This window comes from Cyrtonyx montezumae, unplaced genomic scaffold (assembly GCF_038088225.1).
Source record: "Cyrtonyx montezumae isolate F1298 unplaced genomic scaffold, pur_monq_1.0 scaffold_12, whole genome shotgun sequence".
Lineage (NCBI taxonomy): Eukaryota > Metazoa > Chordata > Aves > Galliformes > Odontophoridae > Cyrtonyx > Cyrtonyx montezumae.
Window position 1 is genome coordinate 15,315,458 of NW_027071848.1, and position 9,960 is coordinate 15,325,417.

A 9,960-nucleotide genomic window follows, 5' to 3' on the forward strand; every position below is an offset into this window, starting at 1 on the left:
CTGATCACCCCTCTTTTGATGCAGATCAAGATAATGCTGGCCTTTAGGAAGGGTTGTCTGCCACTGCAGCCTAGGCTTTGGTATTGAATTCATGGTAGGCTTCTGGAGGCCTTACAAAGTGATGTCTTCCTCCATTCAAACTGCACACCATGCCGCCATCTTCATGTTGGTTTCTCTGGTGTTGGTTGCTTTACCTGGGTCTTGAGGATGGATAGGCACATTCCGAAATTCTGGGAAGCTGTTGAGTAATGGCCTGAAAAATGACAGGCTTCCACATGTCCCTACTGTACTCGAGGAAGTGCATTCCCTGTGATGAATGGCCTCTCTGCTGTGCACAATGCCTTTTAAGATTTTTTTCCCTGCTGTAAGCCAAACCAAAGAATGTTTCCAGTTTCTCAGGCTCTATTTACCTTCCCTCTCATTAGCAGAGGCTCTCTCCCTTGCTTTCTGATGATCGTGCACATACTTCAACACTTCTGACTGTTCTCAGCTGCTACTGCTGTGTTCCAGAAAGCTGACACGTGGGAACACATCACCTCACAGCCAGAGTGCAGCTGCCGCTGCCGACCGCTTCACAGGCCCGGGGGACCCAGGTGGAAATACGGCCCCGAGGGCTTCAAATGAGCCCAGCAACCTCCTCCACCAGCCCTGAACTGCTGCAGGATTTTGTCCAGTGGAGGCTGGCTGAAGAGGGAAGCAGCCTGCTGAGGGCTGAGCTTTTCAACCCTGCACCAGCAGACCTCTGGCGAGGAGTGTGCTGCAACTCCTGGCCTAGTTCTCAGCTACTCAGAGCTATCCAGTTCTCAAGGTTGTGATCTTGTACTTTTTTTTTTTCTTTTCACTATAACCATTCCCTGATGACAAAGTAATATATTTTTAGCATAGTTCAAGTATAAGACGCTAAAATTATACTATCACTCACAAGTGTTGCCTCATAAATACAGATTCTGTTTTCATGGACACTGGAGTGTGTGTTTCACAAAGTATCATAAACAATTTATTTTGTAATGAAATAGCCCAGTAAATCATCTCTGATTTCAGATAGTGCTCATGGTTGTGCTGAGAACGTTTTGGTGTGGTCTGTAAGCCAGAGCTGTGGAATGTCTCCCTCCCTCCTCCCGTCCCTTGCTCATTCCTTGAAGTGCTGGAATTATTTGAGAAAAATGTGAAACTTAGCAGCTGAACACAGGGAGGTCCAAGAGTATGTGAGATGAAGCAACTCTCCTTGCTGGAAATAATCAATTACATTTAGCACTTGCCACCTATCTACTTTCTTAGTGTCATTGGATCTAGTAAACAGATGCAGCGGTCTACCTCAGGTAGAAGCCACCTGCATGACATCATTAAAGAGAGGGGACACTGTGGGGCTGTGACCTGAGCACCAGTGGTGGGTGCCACTAAGAGGGTATGGACGGGGTGATGACATTGTGTAGGCATTGCTCCCATTAATCCATGGGCATCTATGACTGTTTTCATCATAGAATCATCACAGAACTGTTTTGAGTTAGAAGGGAGCAAGGTCATGAACAAGGACATCAATTGTTTGATCAGGTGCTATGTCCAGCCTGATCTTGAATATCTCCAGCACCCGCCACATCTCTGGGCAACCTGTGCCAGTGCCTCACCACCCTTGCTGTAAAAAAAAACAACAAAAACTTCTTCCTGAAATCCAATCAAATCTCCCCTCTTTCAATCTGAATCTATTTATCCTTGTCCTGTCCCAACACACATGTCTAAAAAATTTGCCCCCTTCTTTCTTAAAGCCCCCCTTTAGATACTGAAAGGCCTTAGGTTGCATAGGCACAGTTAACTTCTTTGCACAAGAATTTCCCAGTTCCTGTGGTTACATATGTGCATATGTGCCACAGAGACTCACATTGCATCACAGGATGTGCCTGAAATATGATTTACTCAGTCAAGGATGATTTCACACTCTCAGTAAGAAAATAAAAAGATTTATTGATTTAGGATGGAAGTTTTCAAATTGTAGTGATAACAGGCTAAAATTTAACTGAATAAAATAAACACAGTAAGAATTAAATGTACATATGTAAGAATGTGCTTCTACTGAAAGATGATTCATCCTTATTTCTTTCCTGTAATTCTGCAGGGAGATATGGCTGAAGTCCCTTGCTTTGTGAAAATCACAGTAAAATGGTAAGCTTGGTGTCCTTCCAGCTTATTTCTGTTTCAGCATTCAATCTGTCTTATCGTAACTCCATGTAGTTACCTACGGCTCATTTATTTGCTCTTCAGGGACAAATTCTAATCCTAAAAGAGCTCAGCTGACAAGCCTGCTGTCACACTTACTGAAGCTAGAACTTCATCCACAGCACATGCATTTCCCCACTGATTGTCAGAAGTAGTTCAACTTTTGCAGTCATCCAGATTTTCAGTTCTGTTTTTCTCCTTCAGTCTAACGTCTGATCTGACAAATACATGTAGAAATTTTGTTCAGATGTAAGACTGTGAATTGCTTGCCATACTGCTCTACCTTGTTTTCCTGTCCTTTAGGCTTACATATGGAAGAGTTAAGGTGTCGTGCCTTTCACACTGTCACTGTTCAGTGCTTCCAAGTACAGATGTGCTGTGTGCAGCAAGACATCAGCTGGGTGGATGTGCTTTGGTCTTTTCTGTGTTGATCCTCAACTTTCCAATCATTTATGAAAAAACAAGGTGGGCAAGACCAAACACCTATCTCTTAGTTTATTTGCTACAGGTCCTTTCCATGCTCTTCCTTATCATTTCATATATCCTGTGCTTTATTGCATGCAGTCACAGCTTTGCCTGTGGCTTCAGCATCTGCTCCTCAGGTGCAATACCAGTTTTAAACAGTGCAAAATGACTGCTACACTGACGAGGAGAATGTGTGACTCATACAAGTGTTATTTCCAAGTAGAACTACAGAGAACTCAGGATAAAATACATCATCATCTTTTTTCAGTAACTTATTTATAGTGCGATAATTAAGAATAGTTTATCTGAAATACTTAGGAATTCATATATTTGTAAGTGCGTAGAATAGGTCAAGTGCTTTCTCACAAAATGGCTGTTCTTAACACAACTGCATAAAAATAGGATCTCTCTGCTGTTTGGGGGAAGAACTTTTAAAATAATAGCAGTCAGATTTGGAATGAAGAGAAAAGGATGAGTGTAGGAGCACAGTGATGTTGATAGCGGGCAGCTGGTAGATTCTCTGGAAGATAACCAGTATGCTCTGACATTACTTCAAGCATAATGAGAATTGATCCAAGAACTATTCGGACAACTCTTGTGGCATGATTACACTTAAGTTGAACTCTTTTTCCTGTTTTGACTATTTTAAATGTTTCAGTGTTGCTGTTACATTCTCTGCAAAGATCTCTCACATATGCTGTCTTGGCCCATATGGGCTATTTTTTTTTCAAGGTTAGTTTGCTTTTCAGACCCTCCTTTCTGTCCTTTCCTGACATAATGTGGATTTCAGATTTGGCAATACACATTGCTAATGTCTGTTTAATGCTGCTAGGCCTGGCTTGTCTTAGCAGGTGTTGGGGTCAGGACAGGTGTTGGGAGAAAATGGATGAGGAGAGTAAATGCCTTGCCAAGTCTGAGGAGCAGATGTGCCACCTCAGAAGTCCTTCATGTTTTCTCACCTAGATTTTTGTAAGATTCTCAATTACTAAGTAAGTTTATTTTAAGATTTAAATATTCAAGAAAGCTTTATTGACTGCTGTGGAAAAGAAAAGCAAAAGCAAAGTAATTTCAAAAGTATATAAAAATTTAAAATAGCAGGGGCATATAACAGAAAACACTCATTCAAGAGTGGCTATTCCAAATCAGGGAGGAACTGAGGAGAACTTAGGCTTACTTTGGTTAAATATAATTTAACAGAAGTTCTATATATTCACTATGCATATGATACTGTCCTACTAAAATGTGTTGATAATAAATAATTTTAAGAACTAGTTCAGTTTATTGAACTACAAAGATCTGACAGCACCTCACGGATCTGATTAGACCACAGTTCTACTTGAAGGTAAAGCAAAAATGGCAGAAAAAGAAAAATTTTAGTGACACACAAGCTGTGGTGAGGAATATATATTTCAGTGATGATGGCATACAGTTTACATAAAGCACTAAGAATGTGCCAGAAATTGGATAAATATGAAAGAAAATACTGCACTGACATTGTAGGTCCACAACAAAACATGGATTGTATTTTTTTTCTCTATACAATCTCTAGGAACTAACATTGTGTTCTTTCTTCTTCATAGTTCATTTAAACCACCTGTGAATTCTTGAATTGATGAAAAGGAAGAAGAGTAATGTCATAAAAGGTTTCTAGGAAATACCAAGGTAGCATTTCTGATGAGCTAAGATGTCCAGACATCTCCAAGCTGGGATGCGGGAAAATGAAATAAAAGCCCAAATCTCAAGTGAGGATCTAAAAACTTTGTTTAGAAGGTGATTCCCTTTGGAAGTTTATCCAATCTCCTTCGAGAGTGCTCTGAGCACCAGTCCATAGCCAGGGCAAATGTCCTTCAGGAGGACATTAAAGAAAACAGTGTCCTCCATGTTTTCTGTGCAGATTGAAAACATCTCTGTCTGGAATTATTGGCTCCATTACAAGTGGGTCAGCAAACAAATGATGTGGCTCTTCAGCCCTACAGCAATAGTGACGTCATTGCTCCCCAGATTTCTGGCTTTCCCAACTGACAACTGTTTAACGTAAAACACATAATATTAATCAACAAAATCCTTAACTCCTTTCTTGCTGACACTCTTATGTGTTGGCTTCATGTGATTTGCAGGATTTAGGACTAGAAGAAGCATTCAGCAATCTATTCTGATCTTTTATATATTTGGATCAGCTAACCATTTCTTGAATCATACTCCTTTTACCTATGACGTGATTTTCCATTTAAAACATACGGACAGCTGTTCTTGAGCAAATGGTCAACTCAGAGAGGCTTAGAGATAGAGGATAGATAAAAGATAAAAGATTATTTTTTCTCTGTAATTACCTTCCAATTAAGAGAAACCTGCAGCTTAGATGTTACAGCTTCATCTTTCAATAGAAGTTCAGAGGCTTATTAAAATACATTTTCTTTCAGTAGATCCTAGTTTACTGAACAGATGGATTGCTCTAAATGAATGTTCACTTCCTGTCATGTTATATTGTTTCACTAATCTCTAAATTGGCAGGAATTTTTTCTTATTACTCTTGATTAATGATGTTGAATGATTCAAGGTGTAGTGGCAGTTCTAAAAGAAACCCACCGAGTACACACCCTTTCACTGAAATTTCCCTATCAGTATTCAAGAGCTGTCATTTAGTGTTTTCTAAATTCATCAAGCAGGCATTCTATGGATAACAAAATATAATTTCTAATCTCAGTATCATGTCCTAGTATTTTAAATGACTAAAAACTGTCCAAAGTATGTAACATTTTAAATCATATTTTATTATGTGAATTTGTAATCTAAAAGTCTGCAACCAGGTTTTGTTTAACAGCGCCTACTAGGTTGACATGAATTAATTTTGAATTATACACTACCTTTCCACTGTTTTGCTTGGAAATAATGTTAAACTAATCAATTGGTAATTATCCAGAATTCTGTCCATCTATTTAATTATTTATTCAAACCATATGTCCTCCAGTCTTTTCAAACTTCATCATCATTATCAGGTTCATTCAAAATTATTGTTACTGTCACAAAAATCTCGACAGCTAACTCTTCTAGGACTCTAACTAGAAAGTTAAAATCATAGAATCATCTGAGTTGGAAGGAACTATTAAATGTCATCTGATCAAACTCCCTGCAATGAACAGGGACACCTGCAGCCCTGTCCAGCCTGACCCTGAATGTCTCCAGGGATTGTGCATCCACCTCTCTGGGCAACACATTTCAGTGTTTCACTACCCTTACTAAAAAAAAAAAAAGCTCAAGTAAAAAAGTTATGTAAGTATAGTTCCTTTAAAATATTTCACTAGAGAGGATGCTTTCCTCTGAGCTGATGTAGTTCAGAGTTGCCTTTAGATTATTGGAAGTAGTCATTCTGAAGCTCCTGATATATTTTATTCTTTGGGACTTTCCTTTGTTTGAGTACACTGAATGCAATGAGGTCATGATCATTGGTTCCTAGGCAACGAACCACTTCTACTCCAGTGATTAATTCATCTTTATCCGTTATATGAAGTCCAAAGCAAAGTAACCTTCTGTGTCAGAAACTTATGATTTATCATTATTAGAAAGCCTATGAAATTTTGTTAGAGTGAGACTTTGAGGACATTTTCCAAACTGAAGTTGCTTTCTGTAACAGTTATTTGTTTCTAATTCTTTATCAGTATTGCAGATGTTAATATTTTTCTGACAGAATATAAGATTATATTAATCCACTTTCTTCGAGATACTTCTTGGCTTTATATTTATTAAGACAAATATCTGATATACATATTTTCAAATATGAACTATGTATTCAAAGACAAAAAAAAGACACTTTCTGAGGTATTTTACATTTATATAGCACCTTCACCTTCCCATCTTAAATCGCCTTTAAAAATGATTGCTAGAATTGTATGCCAGTCATCACAATTTCTTGCCTCACTAAAATACTGAGATAGATAAAATGTTATTAGCTTCATTTCTCTTAAGTGGAAAAACTGGAGGGCAAAGTGGTTAAATTCACCATGTGAAATGTGGCCATCTCATCTATACTGAAATGCCCTTGTGGTCTCATTTTCGGAGTTTGGTGAGCATCAGCACAATTTCATTAGAGTAACTTATCAAGGTCACACAGGAGTCCTGTGCAAGAGGAAGGCTTGACTCCCTGATTTTGATGAAGTATGAAAAATAAATTATTAACTCTTCTATGGATAAGGAAAGAGGAAAAAGCCCAGGATTTTTAAAAAACAATTAGTAAGGGATATATCCCCCCACTTTCAATTTGATCTTTCATACAATTTCATTTCCACTAGCTGTAACTAGCTAACAGCCATATCATGCTGCTTAACAGTTCCTCTAACTAGCACCAGTCAAAGCACAGAAAATCTAAGTTTCAAAAAACCTCTTTGAGATTGCTGCCTGTTGTATTGCTGATTTGCTCCAGTGATGGGCCGCATACCCTCTTCCCAGAGCAGCCTGGGGTATTTGCATCCTGGTCCCACTGGCAAGAGGCCTGTGGGAAGCTGCAGGACAGAGCACTGGAGAGAGATTTTAGTGAAGCAGTGTGAAAATGGAGAGTAAATGCAAAATTCTGTACTGGAGAACTGAGAAAGGAATGGCAGGAGGCAAAGCAAAATGGTGATAATTATTCCTCGTAGATGAAAAGTCCTATGCCCCAAGCCCCATGAAGCCTGCTATCTTACTGTTGTGTGCTGCAGAGGTTTTGTCTATATAGGGCTGTAGATTGATTGGAACAGAGGCATTAAGTGCTGAGCCACCAGGCAGGTGGGAGAACTGAAATGAAAAGGTTTAGCATGAGTTCACTGGAACATGACCCCTACCTGCACAGGATTTCTTTCTTTTTTCCTTTCTTTCTTTTTCATTTTTGGTAAGTGGTAGGTGCATTCTGGGTCAGATTCATGAGTGAAAAGAAGCAGAGTGAAATACAAATTTTGGGAGATCAATTCCCTAGGGAACAGGACAAAAGAAATGTCACTGCTGTGCCATTTCAGGTAACTCCTCCCCTGCTCCAGCACTCACCTGGAAAGGAGAGATGGGGGCAAGAATCAGATGACATCTCTACACATATTGAAAAGTCTGGCTCACCGTATCCTGTCTGGGGTAGACACTTAACTGCCTACCTTTCATTCACCATCACCTTTAATTAAGTTCCCTTAAGGGTCATCATGTGTGCAGGAGCTGGGCTTTTTTATTCTCCACTTTTTTTCAAAGTGAACCGACACACTAGCCAGATTTTCCGAATCAACTACTCCCTTTTGAATCAGATTTTCCACCAGATGAAAGTGTGGAAGGAAAAAGAGGGTGAATGCATTTTTTTTTATTTTTTATTTTTAAAGCCGTACAACTTTAAATTATGCCCATTCCCGCTTTGACTATAAAGGAGCTGAGGCTGCACCTTCCCTTTAAGGTGTGCTAGGTGAGAACTTTCCCCTGTGCTCCCACAGCTCCACTTACAGGGCTGAGTTCAGTCTGAGCTCACTGTGATGTAAGCCCAGCACCAGCCCACCACTGGCCTGCACAGCAGATTTGCTTGGGGGAAAATTTTCCCTGGATTTTCTGCATGGGCTACTTGGTTGTAGGGCCAGCATGGGCTCCTCTGTGGGTGCTGTAGTGTGTGTTGGCTAAAGGACTCTCACCTCACCAGGAAAGCCCTGTGCAGCCCTGTGTGTTATATCTCATACCCCTCTGCAGTCCTAGGCAGAACGTGTTGGTGCAATTACTCCCAAGAGATTGATGTCCCAGGTTGCACTTTCAAGCTGCTATAGGCATAGAAGTGTTTTCTGATTGATAGTTTCCAAAGAGTTTGACTGTGAATGTGAGGAAAGCTGTTTCCTGGAAATCCTCCTCCTTGCTGTAGCTCTGAATACCTGAGCAGATATATAGAAAAGGAAACAGGTATCTTGCTGAAATGCAGACCACTTTGTCACATCTACAAAAGTAAACCTTCCGCAATGAGCTTTACTTTGTCATCTTAAACTTAGGGATTCTCCTGAAATTGAAAATTCATCTTTTCTATAGCTTGCAAAACTGGGAGTAGGGAGACAGTTGTCAAAATATAGGCCTCTAAGGACATCTTAGATGCTCTAAATTATTGAAGCCACCTATACAGAGCTGGTACAAAGGACTTTAGGACCTATATGAGACCCACTACATCTGGAGGCCATACCAGATACTCTACATCATCTCAAATGGTGTGAAAGGCCCATGTTGCAGCAACTGAGTTCTTCCCTGGGAGTTCATAGCAGTTGAAGTCTGTAAGATATATGAGTTAGACATTGTAAGTAATGTCATTCATATGCTTTGTTTTGCATGTGTGTGATGCAACAAGAAGTAGGAAAGGCAAAGAGATGACTTGTAGCAACATCCATCTGGACATTCTCGACTTATACACAACTCTAACTTCTTAGTTTTCCCAAATTCGGCTCTAAGGTTGTTCATAGATTCATAGATCCATATAGATACATGAGGTTGGAAAGGACCTACAAGATCATCTAGTCCAACCATCCTCCTATCACCATCCCTACCCACTAAACTACTAAATCTAATCCCTTAGCACCTTGTCTAAATGCTTCTTGAACAGCACTAGGGATGGTGCCTCAACCACCTCCCTAGGCAGGCCATTCCAAAGCCTGACCACTCTTTCAGAGAAAAAAAAATTTCCTCAAATCTAATCTAAATCTTCCCCAGCGCAACTTGTGACCATTCCCTCTCTTCCTGTCATTAGTTATCTGGGAGAAGAGGCTGACCCCCTCCTCACCACAACCCCCCTTCAGGAAGTGGTAGAGTGCAATAAGGTCTCCTCTGAGCCTCCTTTTCTCCAGACTAAGCAATCCCAGCTCCCTCAGCCACTTCTCATAAGACTTGTGCTCCAGACCCCTCACCAGTTTTGTTGCCCTTCTCTGAACACGCTCCAGGGCCTCAATGTCCTTCTTGTAGTGAGAGGCCCAAAACTGAACACAGTACTTGAGGTGCGGCCGTACCAGAGCTGAGTACAGGGGGATGATCCCCTCCCTGCTCCTGCTGGCTACACTATTTCTAATACAGGCCAGGATGCCGTTGGCCTTCTTGGCCGCCTGGGCACACTGCCGGCTCATGTTAAGCCGAGCATCAACCAACACCCCCAGTTCCTTCTCCTCTCTACATTCTTCAAGCCATTCTACCCCAAGCCTATAGCACTGCATGGGGTTATTGTGGCCAAAGTACAGGACTAGGCACTTGGCCTTATTGAACCTCATCCCATTGAGCTCAGCCCAGCTATTCAGCCTATCCAAATCCCTCTGAAGGGCCTCC